Here is a 22,180-nt window from a genome sequence, read left to right on the forward strand (position 1 = left end):
AATTCAGTAGCTTTACGGTATATTGCAGCTTATAAGGAATATTCATCTAGAGGCTGTCATTCTATGCCCCCACCTCCATCAGGTTAATCAGTATTTATGAGGCTTTAGAGGTGAAAACTTGTCAGAGCTTGAATCAAGTTCCTCTGTTCTTTTCACTGAATTCCTTTGCCTTCCGTGTATGAGTTCATGCTTAATTTCTAGACGAATTGTAAGAGAGCTGGGTGCAGATGTGAGAGCAAAGGGAAGAGACACAGAAGGTATAGAAGACAAGGAGGGGTTAAGAGTACAGAAAGCAATGTCCTAGCCCTCAGGGGCTTTGTGTACTGTTCTTGAAACCATTCAGGGCTGCTGTGATTACTGAGAAAATGTATCCAAAGGCGCAAGAAGAGAGACTCTTTAACTGGTGGAAATTACATGGAGACAGATTTGGCTTCAATAAAAGGGTCGTGGAGCTTCTCATTGGACATTGCAATTGCCCATTACTGGGCAGAGCTAAAACAAATGAGTCATGTTACAAGGTGGAATAACTTTTCCATGATTATTATGGCCAAGGATGAAACGGGCCACTCTGGGAGGAGGTAAGCTCCTCGTCACTGTGGATGCTTGTGCAGGGACCACATGAGATCCTAGAGAGGTTAGCAGATTGGACAGGGGCTACAGGACCAATAAGGGGAATTTCAACTCTGAAATGCCATGATTCTAGGAGGCTGGAGGCTTCCAATTTAATCTGCAGTCTATAACCCCTAGTCCAGAGTTTAGATATTCCTAGAATAATCTGCTGGGGAAAATTCAAGGCCCCTTTCCAGCTACTGACATCCAGGCCAAATTTCTCAATTCATTTCTTTCCAAGAAGTTCTTTGTATGGATCCTTGACAGAATACCCACCCTGACCTCTTGGTTCTGGCATTTCTGACCTCCCATTCTTGACAGATATCCAGGATGGGAACTTCTCTGGAGGCCAGAGTTGAAACCAAAGTTGGACCAACACACTGAAACCAGTCCTACCAGTCCACAGAAGAACACAGTTACCTCTGGTTTGTGCAGTGCCCTTATTTTACAAAATGTTTTCCTTCTGCCTGCTTTATAAACAGCGTATAGGTCGACTGGTGTTCTCTGAGGATATTAACTTTAACAAGAGAAGGTTTACGAAAGTGCTTTGTAACAGTAAAACACTGAAAAGTTAGAAGTTTTTTGTTATAATCTCTGAGGTGACAGTTGTGGTTATTAGCAGGTCCCTATCTCAAGCAGGTTACTTCAAATCCTTTTGGAAATGAGTATAAAGTAAATAAAGAAGCAAAGTCCAGCTCTCCTTGATTGACCGGCAGAAATTAATGGTTTAGAGCTTGATTTTCAAGCATGAAAGCACCCAATTGGGATCACTGAAGAGCAGGGTGGTTGTTTCAGGCTGGTGACTGACCGTGGCATGAATGTCAGTCTGCAGAAACTGCCCAGTGATCATCAGGGCCGACCGTGGGTTGGACACAGGGATGCGGTGGCCGCCAGCAGTGGACCCAAATGAAACGGCTTTTTGCCTGTTTTAGCTCAGAGTTCACAAGGGTAAATCCACCTTCCTAGAGATGGAGAGGGGCATTTGTAAGTTAGGCTTATACTACTGATTTAAAGTGAGCAGAGAACCAGCAATAAAAAAACACCTCTAAGTGATGAAAAGACATTGTCTAGGCTTCTCAAGGAATTGGTTTAAAAAAATAATCCCCAAATGATTGCAATATTAAGAACATTCTTGAAATGTTATCTTTGTCCTGATCTCTAAATCCCCCTGAGGGGGTTTATGGAAAGGTTCTTTAAGCATTTCAAGCCATAATACTGTTAAATGAGGAAAGAACACACTGTTTTAATTAAAATAGCAGATTGTTATGTTCATGGCGATCTGAATGGAGAACACCTTTTTACCTAGAAATATAAGAGAATAAATATTTCCTGGTCTTAGTATCCAAGGTTTAGGATTATTTAGGATTAGTAGACAATAGTTCTTATTTTACACTGTGTAATCAGGGAGACTGTTCCGAGGGGAATGTGAACAGGAAGATCTGTTTTGGTTTTCCTTTGACTTCAGCCTGGCTGGGGACCATCTATACGCCATTTGTCTCTGGCCCTTGAACTGTTTTCTTCCTCACTCTTGGGGCAAGGCAGCTAACGATGCTCGTGAAGCAGCAAATGAGCAGCACGTGTCAAGGCCGACACTTCTGTGTTTCAATTCAGTTGTTTGTTTCACTGTCCAATGCTGTCTTTTTCAGGGGCAGTGAATTTGGCAGAAGGATAAACTGTGCTTCTGTTTACTCATTTGTTTCCAAGGCTAAATTAAAAGTGTTGCTGGTGGGTGAGTGGTGATGATAATGGGAACATCTTAAACCGTTGAGAACTGAAATACCCACATGGGCACAACAGACTAATTCCCTGGCTGATGGAGACAAGTCAATGCACAATTTTTAGCCAAAAGAGTACTGTGTGAAGTTTCTTTTAGTCGCCATAAAGCAGGAAGTCTGGCTCCACAAGGCGGGGAAGACATAGTATTGGATTAGATAATTTGCTTTTGTTTGAGGTTCTTTAAGCCCCAAATTTGTTCCAACAGCTTCATCCCGGGTTCTCACTTTTGTTTCTCCTTCATGGGTTTTGGTGATATTATTCCTCAAAGTAGCTCAATTGCATCAGCCATTCATTTTAATTAAAAAAAAAAAGAGGATTGCTTTTCTTTGTGTGTGATATGGTGTGTGAATATCAGCCTGATTCATTACATATAGGCAGCATGGTCCAACGGATGTGCATAGGATTTTGAATCAGACTGAAAAGGATATAAATATGCCCTACACCACTTCCTAGCCATGTGAGCTTGAGCAAGACATGTGAGTTCCTTGAGTCTCAGTTTCTTCATCTGTAAAGTGGGAATAGCTACAGCTACCTCTTTGGATGGTTGTGAGGTTTGATGCAGTGTTCAGGAAATAGCAAGTAATTAATATATGCTAATATTATTAACAGCTAACATTGATTGCACATTTGTTATGTGCCAGGAATCATGGGAACCCTCAAAGCATCTCTAGGAAATAAGAACCATTATTATCTTCATTTGCTTATGAGAACAAAAAAGAGATAGGTATTCTGGATCAATGTCCCAAAGATAGGAGATAACCATGCTAGGATTGCAGAGCCTTCCACTGACTCCTATTTCCCATGTGAGAAGGGTGGCCATGAAGGATTTTGCCACCTTGAGTAAGAACTGCCTGAATATGGATCCCACTGGGAATTCCAAGACCCGTGGACCTCTGTCCATATCCCTCCTCTTTTTCATGCCTCCTCAGTCACACCCAAGCTAGAAGCCATGAAGAGGCAAAGCTAACTAGATAGGACCATGTGGCCAGAAGATCCTGGCAGACCTGCTGGTGAAGCCTAGCTTCACACTCATCTGTGAACTTGCCAGCTGAACACACAACTACAGGTGCGATATTCCATGTGCATGTCATTAAGAAAACTTAATATATTTTAAAGGTATTTTATTAGAAGGGAGGAGTAAAGAGTCTTAAATATAGACCTATTCTATTAAGATAGTTGAAAAACACAAATATAAATATCATCATTTTGTTATGCTGTGATCCTTAGGTCATCCTGCAAACAACCACTCTTCACAAATTTAAGTAGAAATCATTTTTTGCTATCTATACTATATACCCTTAAATCTAAGAGAATAAGTTCAGAAAATGTTGTATTAACTCATGTGTACAGCTAAAAAGATATACATACAATTCATATTACAGAGATCACAGTAATTTGCTCTTTGAATTAAAATACAGTATGTTGTTCATCCAGTGATGCATGGATAAACAAAATGTGGTATTAATGTATCTGTAAAATGAAATATTGTTCACCAATAAGAAGGGATGAAGTACTGACACATGCAGCAACATGGATGAACCTCAAAAACATAATCCTAAGTGAAAGAAGCCAGACACAAAAGACCACATGTGATGTGATTCCATTGATGTGAAGTGTCCAGCAAAGCAATCTACAGAGACAGAGAGATTAGTGGTTGCCAGGGGCTGGGAGTTGGGGAGACAGGGGAATGGGGAGCAACTGCCAATGTGTACTTCTTGAGGCGATGAAATGTTCTAAAATTAGATTATGGTGATGGTTGAATAACTCTGTAAATACAGATGGTCTCTGACTTACGACAGTTCCATGATTTTCAACTCTGTAATGGTGTGAAAGAGATATACACATACATTCAGTATGCTCCTTGATGGGGTTATGTAAGTTAAAAATGTCATATTAATACATTGAAAATGTACTTTTGACTTATTTTCAACTTTCAACTTACAATGGGTTTGTTGGGACATAACCCTGTTGTAAATCAAAGAGCATCTCTATACTAAAATCCACTGAATTGTATGAAGTTGTCCCTTGGTATCCATGGGGAATTGGTTTCAGGACCTCCAAAGATACCAAAATCCACAAAGGCTTAAGTCCCTTATATAAAATGGCATAGCTTTTGCATATAACCTACACAGTCCTCCCATAGACTTTAAATCATCTCTAGATTACTTATGAAACCTAATATTAATACAGTGTAAATGCTGTGTAAATGCTAGGTAAATAGTTGTTACACTGTATTGTTTTTTATTTGTATTATTTTTTATTGTTGTATATTATTTTTTTCCCTAAATAATTTCTATCCTTGATTGGTTGAATCTGAGGATGTGAAACCTGTGGATGCAGAGTGACAACTACACTCTAAACACGTGAGCTTTATGGAATGTAAATTATATCACAATAAAGCTGCTTAAAAAAATACTAGGCTGTTATCTCCCCTAATTACTTGCAAAAATGATAATAGCTATTCTTTCTTGTTCAGTCTCCCTTTTTGAATAAACAGTGATGAGCAAGTAGACATTTTATCCACCTCCCACAGAGGCTTGATAGTTAATCTTGTCCCCATTTCCTCACTTTTTAACCTTTTTCTGTCAAGTATTTGACTGCTGGGAAGTTGGCATTCCGGAGGTAATTGGCTCTCTATTCATTAAGTACAACCCAGGCCAAATCTTCAAATCTGCCTGCATCTGTGGCCCCTTCCCCGGATTGTCTTTTTCTCCTTTCAAAACCTTGATGCTGAGAACCTGGCATTCCACATCGGACTGAATTGACTCATAGCAGGGCCTTCTACCTCTGTGACTCCTGATTGCAAAGGGAACCAGAGCCATTTGTTAATGAATAAAAAGCAGAAACTGGTAGAGAAAAAAGAGATGGTGTCAGGTTCTCTCCTTTCCGGATGCCGGTGGTGGTAATGCAGGCATCTTTTATTTCAGTAAGTGTGCACTGCAGTAGGAGTTAGACAGGAACCAGAACAGCAGTGGAAAGAAGAATTATGATTGGCATTTAGGCATCAAGAGAAAAAAGTTCTCTTCTTAGTGTTCTTCATTTGCTCAAATTACTGTACAAGCAACTAAGGTGATGGCAAATTGTATACTTTGGATTGAAATCCCAATCCAGCTTCTAAATACTAAGAGAGTCTCATTCTCTGCTCAGCTTTCCTGCATCTGTGCAACTCTGACAGAATTTTTTCTGCACATTCTGTGTCTCTGGCCCAGCAGGGTTAGGGAGGATTTACACAAAGATCATTGGATTAACCACAGTGAATGTGGGGTTGGGGTTCAGCTGATCTCAAGACAGGAGGTGGCCCTGAAATCTGGAAAGATTCAGTAGGTTGGTCAAATCCACCCCCTCTATCATTCCAAGACACCAGCACAATCTATAATGATGACTGAGTCATTTTAACCAATATTAACTTTTTTTTACCCTTTGATACTATTTCCACTTCCATTTTCTTCCTTTTCCCTTTACCATGCATCCTCTGCCAGTGACAGAGTAATTTAACGCCTCCCTACTTTCCCTTTACCTGTCCCAGAAGGCAGGGTAAAGGGCCAAGTCGTGTGGGAGTGGGCACACGGCTTGGAGTCTGCAAAAAAACTTTCCCTGCTATTCCCCCAGAGGACCTGGTCCTCACCCAGAGCAAGGGAAGACAGCCTGTGGCACAGGGACTCTGCTCAGCATCCCAGAAGCCTGGTGACTTACCCTGGGCATGTCGCAAGCCACAGTTTGGGTGCTTGCTGCAGAATGCAAAAGGCGAAGGCCCAGACCTTGCCAGATTTACCTAGGGTGCCTGCTGGGGTTTGGTCCTGGCTCTGAACATCTTCAATGGCCAGTCTGTGCAGCCCTTATGAGCACTGACCTGTTTGCCCATTATCCCTTGGCAAGCTGACTCTTTAGGCAGATGAATATTTGCCACAGGACATACAAGGCCCTTAACTACCCCTCTGCATTGCAACAAACCAATAATTGGAAAACTTGCTTGTGAGGGTGGTTGGATTTGTTTGATGTGGCTTGATTTGGTTTATAGCTCACCTATGACAGAATTGAAAGTGCTAGATTCAAAGCAGCTGTGGTTTCTGCACAGCAGAAGGAATGAGACAGATGGGGAAAAGTTGGGAGGGGTGGAGCGAATGTAGCAAGGGCAGGCTACGGAGCTGAGTTATGAATGCTTTTTCACGTGACGCTCAATCTACTCGGCCATCACTGTGTTGGCAGCATCTACTCACTTGGGTTCTATGGAGCATGTCACATAGGATGGGACATGTGTTTTTGAAGGGGATGGCAATGGCCACAGGGCTTGGGCTGTTCTCTCAATCCTTGTTAAAAATCACTTTTCAGAAAGAAGTGAATTTTTAGCTGCAAAATTCTGTAAAGTTAGAAGCCTGACCATACCAGAGGACAAAAATGGAAACCTTCTCATAAGTCATTTGTTTGGATGGTGTTATGGGTTGAATTGTGTCTCCCAGAATGAGATATTGCAGCCTCCCAGTACCTCAGAATATGACCTCATTTGGAAGTAGGATCATTGCGAATGTAGTTAAGTTTAAGATGAAGTCATACTGGTGTAGGATGGGTGCTTAATCCCATATGACTGCTACTTCGCAGACTTAGAGAAGAGGCACACAGGGAGGACACCTGTTCCTATCAGGATTCAACCCAACATCTCAGAGGGAGCACGGCCCTGCTGAAACCTTGATTCCAGACTTCTGGCCTCCAGAACTGTGGGAAAATAAATTTCTGTTGCTTTAAGCCATCTAGTTGTGGTACTATGTTGTGACAGCCCTAAGAAACTAATATATATGATTTATATCTGAGTGGGCTGGCCATGCTTATAAACATCTTTTTTAAAAAAATAATTTCTTATATGAGCCAATTTAAAATTTAATAATATTTTTAATCAGTGAAAATAGTTGGAATATGGGATTTGGCTGGCCTGACTAAAGTGGACATGATATATGTCCTATTCCAAAGTAGCATCTATGTCCCCTCTAGCGGGAAAGTTGCTAATGTCCTGTAAGAAGACAGTGATAGTGTTCAGAGTTCACTGCTATAATGTCTTGCTAATTTTTATTGAAAGGAGAGCTCTAACCACTAGAAAGAGCTTTAAGAATAATTAAGACCCTAGACAGACACAAAACCCCCATAGGACAAATGGTGCCAAAAGGGTACTTACACCTTTGATATGTCCCCAGCAGGAGGGGAAGGAGGAGTGGAGGGAGGCAGCCATAATACCTCATCCTTCAATCCTCATTCTGGCTTTGATGTGGCCATTAGCTTGCATCACTATAAAAGGCACTTAAATCTCTCAAGGCTTCCATTTTATGCAGGGGAAATTGATTTCTGCTTGCCAACCTCTCCATATAACATGGAGGAAGAAAAGAAAAATTCAGCCTCTATTTCTAAGATCTTTGGGAAAAGCTTTGTGTGGCCTCTAAAGCTTCTAGCCTCTTGGTTCTGTGCCCAGAACACTCAAGATCATCAATAGCTGCATACTCCAGGCCCCTGACTCCTCTTGCTAGAACATAGCTTCCACATTCAGAAAGGTTGCCAGCCCAAAGGACATCTTGTGAGATCTGGACATAGAGATATACATTATTTTATAAAAAGCAAATCCCAGACCTCATCCCAGCTAATAAATGTGTAAAAAGAAAGTTGTTACCAGGGACTGGGGGTGGGGGAAAGGGAAGATACTGGTCAAAGAACACAAAAGAAGAAAATAAAATAAAATAAAATATAGCTCTTTTAAATTTGATGCAGGGGATATTTTTCATGCAGAAAGATAAATTTTGTAAGCAGTTGAGTCATAGGAAGTTTGAGTAAGTATAAAAGGCCCTATAAGCTGTATAATTTTCAACAAGTGCTAGCAATAAAATGAATCCTAGTTGACAATCATAAGAAAGAAAAAGTTCATCTTGGAATTGAAGATGTATGGTAGAAAGAAGATAATCCACCTTATTATATTAATAAAGAAAGTTACTCAGGTAAGAACATAAAAATAGGGATTTTCCTAGAGGACCACAGATGTAAGTATATACCTCAAATATTAAAAGGAGCCAAAGTAAAAGTTTGAAGATAATGAAACAAACTGCCCATTATAGTCTAACTTTTATTACACCATAGAAGAATTTGCATTTGAGAGGTAGTGTTTTAATGGAAATTATTACTCAAAGATAGGCCTTACCAAAGCCAATTTGAAAATTGGATATTTGCATATGTATTTTTTTTCTGGGTAGCCCATTAGCAATTCTCCGCACAATGTAGGATATGCTTGTAGATCATTTCAAGATATGCATGGAATGGAGAATTAGAGAAAATAAAAAAAATGTAGTAGAAGTTGAAATATCATTTAAAAATGAGTAAATCAGAGAAAATAAAAGTACTTGAACTAATTAAATTGGTGAAAATTAAACCATGAACATGAAAAATATAATTTTTTTAAAGAATAAGAATTAACAGATGAATTTTTGAATTAATCTCAGGTTTAGAAGAAAATTAAATCAAATAGTATACTCCATCCCAGCCTCTGAGCATTATGGTTACTTAAGATTTGAGTGAAAAGAAATAAAATGCTACTAGGCTTATTACAGGCTGCAAGAACCAGCTGCAACTCTTTAAGGAACTGACTTAGATTCTTGGGGTGGCTCCGTATTCGTTTTATTCAGTACAATAAATGAAGAGAAAGGGCTTCTGAACCTCTATTATGCTGAAGCTTTTCACTTCAGGCAACACTCCTTTTTTTTTTTTTTTTTTTGAAGCCTATAATAATCCTTTTGAGTAGTGGCAAGAGATTTGAACACGTCACAGTCCATATCTATCAGCCAGCTTTATAATCCAGTGTGGCATTTTGATGATACAACCACCATTCAGAGGAGTTATTCATTCCTGAGGAAATAGAATACGTAATAACTCGAACCCTTCTTTGTTGGGTTGCCTCATCCTGGATTGTAATATGAAAAATTCAACAACTTACTCCCTTCAACACAAATGAACACTTACTCTATATAAATGTCATTTTTGGGTGGGGGACTGGAAAGACTATATGGAAAGTACAATCCTGCCCTTGATGGACTTGGGCCTTATTATGTGGGAGAAGGAGGGACAACAAATATATACAGTAACTATAATGAAAAGCAGAGAAACATCAGGGCTGCCATTTAACTGGTATGTCCTGCTATCGTGTGCCAGCCAGCATCTGTTCTGATTGGTCAGTAGCTATGCCAGAACTGTTTTAAAACATTTTTAATTACAGCTGAGTAATCTTCCACAAACAATGCTAGTTGCCTATCTAATAATGTGCCTTTTCTCTTTCTTCCTTACCATACCAGTACTTCAAGATAACCAGCTAAAGGGAAGAGTATCTCCCAGCCTCCCCTGCGTCTAGGGGTGGCCATGTTCCATAGTTCTGACCAATCAGATTTAAGCAAATTCCACTAAGAATGTCTGGGAAAGCTCTTTCCAAAAAAGCCAATTCAGCTGGGCTTTGATTTTGCCTTTTTTGTTGTTCTCTTCTTGCTTGGAGCACAGACTTGAAGCTGGAGATGGGGCAGCTGTCATGGGATCAGGGATGGCTAAGAACAAAGACAGAAGGAACCTGGGTCCCTGAGGCCATTGTGTGGCTATTTCATCAATCATATGTTGCCTTCCTCTCGACTCCTTAATACCTGACAAAAATAAACCCCTAGTTTCCTTAAGTCCCCCGTTAATCAGGTCTGGTGTGACACATAGCCTAACACACTTCTAACAGAAACACCATACTCAGCTTTAGAGCTGGGAAGTTCCACGTGAAGCTATGGGGGGTCACAAAAGCACTATGAAGTGGATATGATTTTAAGAGGTAGAATTTAAGAGGTGGAAGGAACCACAAACAACATTTTGTTCACTATCTTTGTGGTGATGAAAAGACTGAGGCCGAACAAAGTTATTTATTTGTCCCAAATCCCACAGCTGGTTACTGGCAAAGACCGGCTGGATTGATTCTTTTGCTACCTTGAAACATATTAGCATCCACGAACAACTACATACAGAATGTGTGGCCATTTGAATGGACAAATATCAATTTCAGCTTTGTCTAGAAATGTATATTGAGTAAAGGTCAATAATTCAACAAAATGTGAGTGATGAAACCAGATTTTATCCTTAAATCTTTGATTTCCTATCCTCCCCTTCCCCACACTAAAGGTCTGATCAGTTTTACCTTCTAAATCTATCCTTTAGGGACCCTTCCTGGACCAGGCCCTCCCCGCTGGCTCCTTGTTAGGGGCTGTGTGCCTGGACTAGTCTGTCACCCGCACTCGTTAGCGCACTAGCGGCAGGGTGTGCGTCGTGTTTTCTCTTCACTGGTTCCTATCTCCTCCACTCCATGTTCATGTCCACCTGGATTATTAGGATCTGCTTAGCACCTGGTAACAACTCAATAACTATTCATAGCTCACACTCAGAATAGAAAAAAATGATAATTTTTCTAATATTTAGTCTTTTCATTGGGTGTGAAAATGTTTAAGTACAAATGACTTTTAGAAGTTTATACCAACCTGTGGTAAATCTCTTTAGGCTGGCAAAAAAAAAAAAAAAAAAAAGATTTAGAAATATAGATGTCTTTCACAGAGATTAGCACTTATAGTGTCAGGGATACAGCTGGTAGGTGCCTAGGTTGAACTGAATGTCACCGAATTGGGACTTTCTGAAATAGACATTTCAGGTGGGTTTGCACATGGTCGTACCAGGTATGCTGGGGACTATAGTGGAGATCACCTGGCAATCCTAGGTGGGGATGCTGAAGTTACCTTGGAACCTTAGAAACTGGGGAGAAGGGAGAGGACAGGATTTGCTTTAATGGCACATCTTACAGACACAACTAGGAAGAGGGCTACTGAATTATCTAGTAAATGTAATAGTGAGCACTTTTGGATAATTGAAGAAACAGTCTGGGTTTCCAGGCTGGGCAGGTTCCTCGTTGAAAGTACCAATTATCTGCCCAATGCTTCCCAATGAAGCTTGAGAGGAAATTACTTGGAAACCTTCTTCACATTCTGAATGCTAAATGAGGAATAATGGTAAAATTTGATTCCAATGAAAGTTCTAAATTCTTTGGCACAAGATAGAGCAAGATGTTTGCTTACTTGTGCAAATTAGGAATAGGCAGTTTTAAGCAGTGGAGTCTTTTATGGTGGTGGGAAATATTTGTCTTCTTCAGGGCATATATTGCAATTTTTAATTATCTGGTATATTTTTGCTTTTACTTATTTGTTTTATTGTTATCTTACCCAAATGTAAACTTCAGGAGGGCAGGACTCTTAATTCTCAGTGCCTACAACAATGACTGACTGACTTACAGATTTGCAGGTCAATAAATATTTGTTAAATGAATGAACGCAAGAATTACTGACCACACATTCTGACAGTTTAATACACATGAATTAAGTCCTACCCTCAGTAAAACATTCTTATGTATTCACTTATTTCTAAGAAAATGAATCTACGCATCTGCTTTGAAAATGCCAAGTCTATAAAAGGGATTTTCTTTCCAAAATCCATGAGCCCAGTAATAACATTTTTCCAGCTTATCAGTTTACTCGCTGCTGTTATTTGAATCACGTGTTCTGGAGAGATTTTTGCATTCTCTCAGCTCTCTTACTCATTATTAATCCAATTCTATTTAAGGCACCCATTTCACATTCTTTTTGTCTTTGTATGATGTTACAAATTTTGGAAAAGTTTGCAAAAAACCAAAAGAACAATTAGTCCCTGAATCAGATGATTCTGTCTTTCTCTTGTCCCATGTTTAAGATTTAGCATAGTGCTTTGGCACACAGTAGGTGCTTAGTATATATTTGTAAATGAACAATGAATAAATCTTCATTGAGGTATTCTAGGACACGGGGCTGTGTTGTCTAAATATACAGGTCAAAACAGAGAAGAATGTAATATTTTTGTTATGTGGGCATCAGAAAGTGAGAATAGGAGGAATGTAAAATCGAATTTTGAGGTAATTTTGCCTTTGATTTTTGCAGCATTTACAAAAGACAGCCAGAGTTCCAGGAATAAAAAAAGAGCAATGGGAACACTGTGTCTCTGAAATTACCATATGCATATTATTTACCAGCGTGGTGAGGCAAGTAATGAATATATTAGGAGAGTAGTGCTTATTCCCTTTGTATTCGTGATAAAATATCAGCCCTGTCAAATCACCCAGAAATGAATACGATGAGCTGTGAAAGCTAGTTCTCACATCAGCCTGATTCAGCAGGTCTTGAAAATTAATTCCAAACATTTTATGCTGGCGACAGGGCACATTTCTGACTGTACAGAAATACCTATCTGTTTTTTTCTGACACCTTTTGCTGGAGCATCCAGTTGTCCTCAGGGTGATTTAATGAAAGAAGGCAAAATAAAGACAAGAAGAAAAATGTTTCTCTTCAGCATCTGCTTTTCTGTTTGGTGAATCATCACAAGAAAAAGTAGATGGCTACTAATTTATATCAGATGCCAAATGATTGCCTTCCCTCCTGGTTAAGGCAAGAAGTCCCCACTCAACACAGCTCTTAGAACCTTAAAGTTGGATGAATCCAGGGAGATTGCCTATTCCTACCAAATGCATCCTTTAAGATTCTTTTTGTAGCACACCATACGTTAGAGGGTTTTTTGAACTCTGCTTGAGCATTTGCATGACTTTCTCTACTCTACTTTGTACACATTGCATTATTGCAACCTAAAAAATGTGCTTGCTTTTGTCCATTATGAGCACCTTGAGGACAGGGATCTTAATTCACCTTTGTATCTCTAAAACTTTGCTGAGTGCCTAGCTCCTGGCAGGCCCTCAACAAATGTTTATGGACTGAATGAAAGAATAGCTTCAAAACAACACCTGCTCTTCTTTATTTAGAAACTTCTTTATAAAACTATATAAAAATAGAAAAAATACCTTGCATTTCTGTCTATCAGTCAATGACTCAGGCAATTGGCGTTGAGATAGGAAAATAAACAGTTAAGCCCTCACTGCAGAATACTCAGTATTTATAGGGACTTTTATGTGCCAAAAGGGATTATGTCCCTAAAGTCCACATTCAATGACAGCCCAGTAATGAAAGGTTAGTTTTTAACCACTTTTAACACTTCCTGGGCCACAGAGACATAATCAACTTGAGCTTTTATTCATTCCTACCTTACTGGTTTAAACCTGATTTTTCAACAAAAGAGGAAAAAGCATTAGTGAACACAGGGCATCATAGTCTTCTAGCTCTGAAGTCATTTCAATTTGAAAACACATTTGGTCATACTCAATGTCTAGTGTAGATAATCCATCGCTAAGGGAGCTGAAGGGCCCAGACACTTGGGTTCCTTCTCTAGGGGGGAGTTTTGTAGTCAAGGTTACAGGTGAGTTCTAAACCACTTTGGAATCTGGTTGGCTCTGGGTGGTTGATGGCAATGTTTATCAGTGAAATGAAACAATTAAGACGGAGGAGGAAACAGTAGCTTCTCTGGGCTGATGACTTCATTGCTCACTTTTCCCAACTCTAATGAGTCCTAAGCACTAAACATGTTGAATAAATGTGCCATGGCAATAATAGACAATCAGAAGGAGGATCCCCGAGGAGGAAGATGAGTCATACATGACCCAGTGTGCTCTGCAGGAGTCACAAGGGCTGGGTTCCAAATCAAAATATTTTTCAAAATATAGCTAATGCAGATGGCATTTGGATGCTGTTGAGTGGAGAGAGATTTTCTCCCAAATTAATTAGGTCTCTGCTAATTGCTTTAAGCATGACTGTCCACAATAGACTGCATAAAGTTTCCTTAAGCTATTGGTGATATGAACTGGTTGACAAAGAACCTCCACTACTCCTTGGGTGACTACATCATGACTTTTGAACATAGGATGATGAAATTCTTACAAAGATAGGCTTGCTCGGTCACTGTCAATCAACTAATCAGTCAATGTAAGCATTCAATAGGACATATTTAGTATCAATTATTTAGAAACGACTACATTAGCTCCCAGGGTGTGGGGTATAATAGGGAACATATGTTGATGACATACATGGGGTGCTTGTCCTCAAGGAGCTTACAGTGTTGCAGGAGACAAGCATACAAACTAATCAATTGCAGTACAGATTTGTAAGTGTATATATTTTTTTTTTTTGACAAGAGTCTCACTTAGTTGCCCAGGCTGGAGTGCAGTGGTGTCATCATAGATCACTGCAACCTGAAACTCCTGGGATCAAGTAATCCCCCTGCCTCAGTCTTCCAAGCAGCTGAGACTACAGGCACATGCCACCATACCTGGCTAAATTTTTAAACATTTTTTTGTAGAGACAGGGTCTTGCTATGTTGCCTAGACTGGCCTTGAACTCCTAGCTTCAATCTTTCTTTCTGTTTCTGCCTCCCAAAGTGCTAGGATTACATGCATGAACTACTGTGCCTGGCCTGTATGTGTATTTTTGAGTATAGTTATTTTCTTTATAGCATGCGTCTCCTTGCAATGTGCACATTGTTTTATTACACTGGAGTTTAAGTTCCTCCCACAAAGGACTTTGCACTTTAAGAAGAGACACTCTTTAACAGAGTCCTTTCCTAAGCACTACTGTATCTGTACATGAGTGGCAACCTTATTTTCTAACCGAGGGTTGGGGAACACCTGGCTGTCTCCCCCATGCAGGTGTCATCATTAAAATGCCTCCAGAGAATATGAGGTTAGGAACACAACGGGGCATCATACAGGCTGCCAACGGTTCAGAGATGTGAAAATTTAATTCCTCTCTCTGCAGGAGAGGGTGGAGGCCTCAGAATGTCTAGGCTTAGCATGACGTAGGACAACTCCAGTGCTTTTCTGAGACTGCTTTTGCTGGAGTGACTGTTTAATTTTCCAGGGCAAGCAGGTCAGTTTTCCAAAAACCCAGTTTTATTTAGTCCCCTAAAACTTTCTGAAGCAAGATTTCTTTCAGTCTTTTGTAAAGGTGTTGGAGAAGAGAAAAGGAAGAGGGAAGTGGGGATATCCATCTGGCCTGGCAATAGGAAAGAACTTCCCCTGCTGTCCCCTTCACCCACACACCTTCTTCTCCTGTCCCTAAACTTCTAGGGCCCCAGAATGGGAATGGATATTGGGATGAAGAGTGGGATGCTGAAGCAAGCTCCACCCTCTCTTCCCAACATTGTCCCATCTGCCAAGCCGTTGTGGAAAACAGTATGGAGATTCCTCAAAGAACTAAAAGTAGACCTACCATTCTATCCAGAAATCCCACTACTGGGTATCTACCCAAAGGAAAAGAAGTCATTTCATGAAAAAGACACCTGCACCCAAATGTTTATTGCAGAACAATTCACAATTGCAAGTTGTGGAATCAACCCAAGTGCCCATCAATTCATGAGAGGAATATCACAATGTGATATATGTACACCATAGAGTGCTACCCAGCCATTAAAAAGAAGATGAATTAATACCTTTTGCAACTATCTGGATCGAACTAGAGACCATCCTCCTGAGTGAAGTATCTCAAGAATGGAAAAACAAACACCATGTGTACTTGCTGTTAAATTGGAAGTAACTGATGAGCACACATGTGCACAGAGGGAAGTAAAACTCAGTGGAAATCAACCAGGGGGGAAGGGGCAGGAGAGGAGGGGCAAAACCTACCTAATGAGTACAATGAACACTCTTTGGATGATGGGCACACCTATAGCAGGGACTCAAATATTACAGAAGTGATCCATGTAACCTAAAATATTTGGTTAGTATTTTGAAATTAAAAAAAACTCAGTCCATTTTGTCCTATCAGAGGTCACTGACTCCTCATATAATTTCCTGTTTCACAGTTTCTTATATACTGTTTTCCACCCTGCTAGAAAGGACAGCAAAAATTTAATGCAATCGTGGTGGGAGACAACTACAGCTGGGAAAGTGATTGGTCAGGCTTGTGATTGGTCCTGCTCCCAGGAGATCACTTCTCTGAGGCCAGTTGCTGTATCACTCAATGTTCAGTGAGATTTGCTGCTCGCTCGAGTAGCACTGCTTCCAACTGTGCCTGAGCAACATCACTGCTTCACTTCTCTCCTCATTTCTGGAAGCAAGAAATGCTTTGCTTCACAGGTTCGCAGAAGTCTGCTAGCATTCCCATCTCAGGAATTATATACAGATTATTTACAGATTATTTACAAAGCAGATTTCTGGCCTCGCTGAAATGAAATGCAGAGAAAGTTCAATCATTTTTCACTCAAAGTAGATGCTGACAATCAGAGAATTTATGTCTTGGGGGCAGAGCTTAACTGGAGGCCAAAAGGTCATGGGACTCATGATAGCTAAAAGCTGTAATTGTCTCATGTGCTCAATATTAGCTGAGAATCAGGGCCTCAAAATAAAGATAAATCCCAAATCAGAAGAGGCAAACTTAAAAGAACCACAATTTAATTGAACCAGAATATAGAAGAGATTCAAACTACCTCTGACTTTCAGAAAAGAAGCCTTCATTTATATTGGACAAATATATTCTAGTGCTTGAAAAAGAACAGACAATGACACATGGCAAAAAAGAAAAGCAAAAAATAAAGATTTGTCAAATATATACGGCACTTCTTATGGAACCATCTGGATAACAAGATTGTCACACGGTGGGACATGTCAGTGAATTCACTATGGTAGAATTAGAAAAAATTACTCTTGAAGCCTCATGAGAATGATATGTAAAATACATTTATATTTATAATACAGATAGGGAAACAACAGAGAATTAATCATAGGTTTAATTTTTTTTCACTCATTTTTAAAGAAATGAAATTTAAAGGTGTGTTGGCTAAATTCCCTGAATATATAGCACTACCTTAAGATGGACAAATTTGCAATCTATCATCCTAAATATTACAAACTTTTTCTTTAGCAACAGTTTTTTGACCTCAGTTATCTAGAAAATTGCTTCAATCTCTACTTCACTTTGTATAATCAATTTCTAGATGTGGATCAACTATCCTGTACATACCAATACTATTCCAATCATTCAATTTGGGTTGTATGTCCAGAGTAAGGGGTTTTTGAGAATTAGTGAATTTTTTTTTTTTTTTTGTGATGCCAGTAAAGGAAGTATAAGATTCAGTTCCTAGCCTCTCTTAAGAAAAAAAAAAAGGCTTATTTTTATCTGGGGTAGATAGCCACTGTTTACTGAAAGCTACTATGTAAGCTGAGAAGGGGCAAGGTGGAAGAGAGAGGACAGATTTTGGGTGGAATACAAGCTCCATTGCTGATTGGTGATGTGAACTTGGACCAGCTTTAATCTTTAGGAAGTGTGAATTTTTCACTTGTAAGAAAGGAATAACAACATTCACCTGATAGGATTGTTGTGAGAATTAAATAACATTCTGCAGATGAGCACCTGGTATACAGCACATGCCCAGTAAATACTAGTTCCCTTCCTTCTCTTGGAATAGAGAGGATGTTAGTAGCCATTTAGTTCAAATGTTGCTTTTGAAAGAGACATTTTTTAAATCAACATTTTACAGGAATTTGATATTGCCAACAAGGGAATTCCTAGTTTTAAATTTTAAAATGCCATTATTTGTACTTGAGTGTGAAAAAGAAACAAATTGTAGGTACCATGTATGTTTGGGAGGTCTTAGAAATATATATATACATGCAGAATTTTAAATATGCAAGATATATACACACAAATATATATACATACATATAGAATTTCTTTTACTTTTCAGGATGGATTATCCCTCTGAATTTATTTTTCAGGATGGATTATCCTTCTGATTACAAGAAGACAGCCTTAAAAAGTATAGCTGCAGGCTGCAAAATAGTACTTTGGACTTTCAAGCACCAAATAAATGAAGTTGATAATCTTTAACTACAATGATGTAACTGAAATTCTTAGAATTCAAAATATTGGGTTGCTTAGTAACTTTTTCCTTTAGTACAATGAGTAACTAGCTTAGTTTACATTTGACTGACCTTAAAAGACTCAAGATTTCATTATTGTGGGAGTTAAAGTTACCAACAACATGCCTATTATCAGTTTTGCTTATGGTTTTGATAGCATCTCTGTTTATTTCTTCTGAATCAACCAGATATGGTACTCCAGATCTGAGGGCTAACTGGTTGATCTAGTTTGGAAGACCTAAGGAAGCTATATAGCTTTAGCAAACTAAAACTCTTGATAATAATCCTTTAAGTATTCAGTTTTCACCCAGCTTACACACATGACATTGGGACAAACTAGCACAAAACTAAGCTTCTTATACAATTTCTGACAAGTGTTGTTGCCATTTTGGGTGCACTTCAAAAGGTAAGGATATCTGCTGAAGAGCCTTAGCAACTCTAACATATAGGTTTATCATCTATGTGTTCAGTTAAACACATCTTGAAGATACCATTATATTTCTAGCGTGTACCTCCAATGAATTCCATTGTTTGTATTTCCTATTATTTGCCTTTAAATGAAAACTTGCTCCAACATACCAATAATTTAGAAATTTTCAATGGGAAATTCCATAGCATGATTTGGTACATGGACTAACCAAGCATAAGAGTGATTTTCTACATGGCCAAAGTCACCCAGGAAGATAAAGTCACCCAGCTAAACACACGGTAGTCACACAGCTCCTTGCTTCCTCTTGCTCTTTCACACCAGGGAGTGGGACGGTTCTACAGTTTCACACTAGAATAGAATTTTCTAATTGAAGACTGAAACACAAACTATGGGCTCTACCTTTGGTAAAAGGAGCCTTTTGGCCAGACTTATCCATTGTTTGCAGCCTTGACATCTAAATTTTCTTTAAAACAACAACAAATGAAATCATTGCTGTCAGACTAATGATGCATAATTCTTTGTTGTAATAAAGCTGGACTAAAATGATTTAATTCATAATACGGTTAATTGCCATGGCTGTCTTCAATTAATAGTCATCACCTGCATTTACAACTACATCCTCAATAGTTTGTCATAAAATTAAGGTTCAGAAAGAAGAAGCTATATGATAAATATTGCAAGAAAGAGAATTTTGACTGACAGTAGTATATTAAAACCATAAAATCAATGACCATGGGAGGTAAAGATAGAAACAAGTCCTATTTCATATGCCTTGGAGGGGACAGGACAACCTAGGAGCCGAGAGAGACATTCTCTCCCCCCAATAATCAAAGACAAAGCATCTGAAATTTTGATTGGTTTTCTAAAGTAAATTAGTAGGTCTTTTGGGGACAGTTGCATTTCCTGTAGGAACTAGCCGCTGATTGTTGCACATAGTAAGCATCCAAAATGTACTTGTTGCATAGATAAAGGAATGAATAACTGATTTTCTAAAGTACAAAAATCAGCATTGAGGGAAATTACAGGGTTTCATCACTCAAGCAATATCTCTGAGGCCATGGTAAACATTATTGCCATTTACCAATATTTCTAGCTCTCTTTACTTTCTGGACATACAGGAGGACCATGCTTGCTTCCTTTGCTGAATTTCAGAATGGCTACATGAGCCATGAAATGTAAGCAGAAGTGACTTAAATCCCTTCCGACAGTACTGTGTGATCTTCCGTGCTGCTCTTCCCCCTTAGCAACGGTCATGGAATCATGAGTTGATAGGGTGAAGCTGTAAGATGGAAGCAGCTACTTGGATTACTAAGCCAACAAGAAGACAGCTGCTTGGGAGAATTTCCTGGATCCACAGCAGACTTGTTTGAGCTAGAAATAAACCCTTGTTGTTAAGTCAATGCATGGCAAATGGTATATTCCAAAGATGATCAAGATGGCCAATAATATCTCCCATCCAATTTCTTCTGTGTGAACTTGCCACTCTCTCATCAGGAGGTGGAGTCTATCCCCTGCCTTCCCCCTTTGATCTGGGTGGTGAAGGGATGCTGCACGACTGCCAAGACTAATCAGAAAAGGCCAGGAAGCTTCTCCTGGAGCATCCACAGTCTTGGAACTCTCGTTCTCTGCATGCTCCCTCTCAGAATCCAGCCGCCACAGAGCCCAAGCACCCTAGAGAGTTCATACGTAGGTAGGTGCTCTTGTCAATATCCCAGCTAATCTGAGTCATCCCGGCCAGGCAACAAACATGTGAGTGAAGAAGCCTCCAGATGATTTCAGCCCCCAAGCCATTTCACAGCTGAGTGTTCACAGCTGAGACTTCAGACATTACACAACAGGTACGAGATATCACTGTTATGTCCTGTCTAATTTCCCAATCCACAGAATTTGTAAGCATAATAAAGTGGTTAGTGTTTTATACCATGAAGTTTGGAGTGGTTTGTATAAAGCAACTGGTAACTGGAACATACTGGTGGGGTTGGTTTGTTATCATATCATGATTTAGCTCATCCTAATAGAAAGGTATTTTTCAGAAATAACAAAGTAGATGAAAAATGCTATTTTCAGTTTTTTGGTGTTAATGCCTTATATGGTACCACAATCCTAGGGAAGTTATACAGGTGTAATCTGTGTGATCCATTCTTTTTAACTATAAATCACATTCCCACTATCTCATTCATGTATGCAACCTTCTGTCAACTGAATTCAATGGAGCACAGCAAGTTTTACCATTTCATCCAGGCAAGATTTATTCTGTAAATAACTGTATACTTCTGTGCCTCAAGGAAACAAATGGTACATTAAAAATACTTACACATGATAAAATGCAATGAAGAAAACTGGCAGGCTCATATTATGGGATGATTGATTGATGTTTCAGAAATAGGTAGTATCTAAGCCATTACTACATTAGATATAAGTTTCAGATATTGCCATGTAAGGTGAGAGACTTTTTAATAAATATTGCCCCCTGCTTTCAAATGATCAGCACAAAAAAATTTTAGCATAGAAGAAAATTTCCAAAATTGTGTACAATAATAATAGCGATTAATTAGCTTACTTTTAAGGTTCTACAGCTCTAGGGGCAAATGGACACTGTGAATCCAAACTAATACAAGTATTGTCTGGGTAAAATCTAGTTCATAGCTTCTTAATTAAACTTTGTGGGCCAGTTTTCATTCTTCACAAAGTGTTGGGAGATATATACTCTAGAGAAAATATAACATGCATGTTGTTAGTTTGCAGAGAAGTAAAAATAAATATTCTAATAAAGGAGAAAACCAATCCAGAGCAAAGATCTAACCATACTCTGAATACAATGATATACATGATGACTTCATATCATTCATCTCTCATAGCAACAAGACAGGGAGAATGGAGACAAGTGCTCCCACACTGGGGTAGTGTGTACATTTACTAGGTATCACACAACTCAGAGGCAAGCCAGAGTACAGGAAGGGCCTGGAATTTGGTATTGGCAAGACCTGGAATTAAACTGCAACTCCTGTGTTAACTTGCTGCTTGACCTTGAGCAAATAACCTTTGTATGTCTTAGTTTCCTTCTCTTTAATATGAGGATAATAGTATTCATTCTGCACGGTTATTCTGAAGGGGAGAAATCATGTATTTGAAGTGCCTGGTATATAGTGAGCACTTAATAAAGAGTGTCTATCATTACTAAATTTTAATAGGAAAGATGATTAGTAGCAATCCCTCCAACACAAAGCTACACAGATGAAATAACCCTTGGATTACAAAATCCAACAGTTAATTTGCTGAGAGAACCATGATTTGGATTCCAGGTAAAGGTATGAGAATGTTCTTTCGTGTTGACTTTTCAGGTTGCTCTCCAGGTCAACCCACCTGGGACTACCTCTCTCAAAACATATGTAATGATCAGTTTCAGATCTGCCTGTCCAGGTCCCTGGGCCAAAGATTTAGATCCTCATCTTTGAAGCCTTATTCCTCACAAAAGCCACATGCAAAACTAGCTGGTAAGTGGTAATTTC

The 22,180-nt window shown here is 39.1% G+C and overlaps 1 protein-coding gene and 1 long non-coding RNA gene across 4 annotated transcripts in view; one reads left to right on the forward strand and one right to left on the reverse strand.

Moving 5' to 3' along the window:
- PRLR (prolactin receptor) overlaps positions 1-22,180 on the reverse strand; it is a 104,945-nt gene that overhangs the window by 49,526 nt on the left and 33,239 nt on the right. The window lies entirely within an intron of this gene.
- Positions 22,074-22,180, forward strand: part of LOC138398322 (uncharacterized) — a 32,842-nt gene continuing 32,735 nt past the window's right edge. Inside the window, exon 1 of the long non-coding RNA XR_011235945.1 lies at positions 22,074-22,165. This is a non-coding gene — a long non-coding RNA (uncharacterized lncRNA). The remainder of the gene's footprint in view (positions 22,166-22,180) is intronic.

Source organism: Eulemur rufifrons, chromosome 17 (genome assembly GCF_041146395.1).
Source record: "Eulemur rufifrons isolate Redbay chromosome 17, OSU_ERuf_1, whole genome shotgun sequence".
Taxonomy (NCBI): Eukaryota; Metazoa; Chordata; class Mammalia; order Primates; family Lemuridae; genus Eulemur; species Eulemur rufifrons.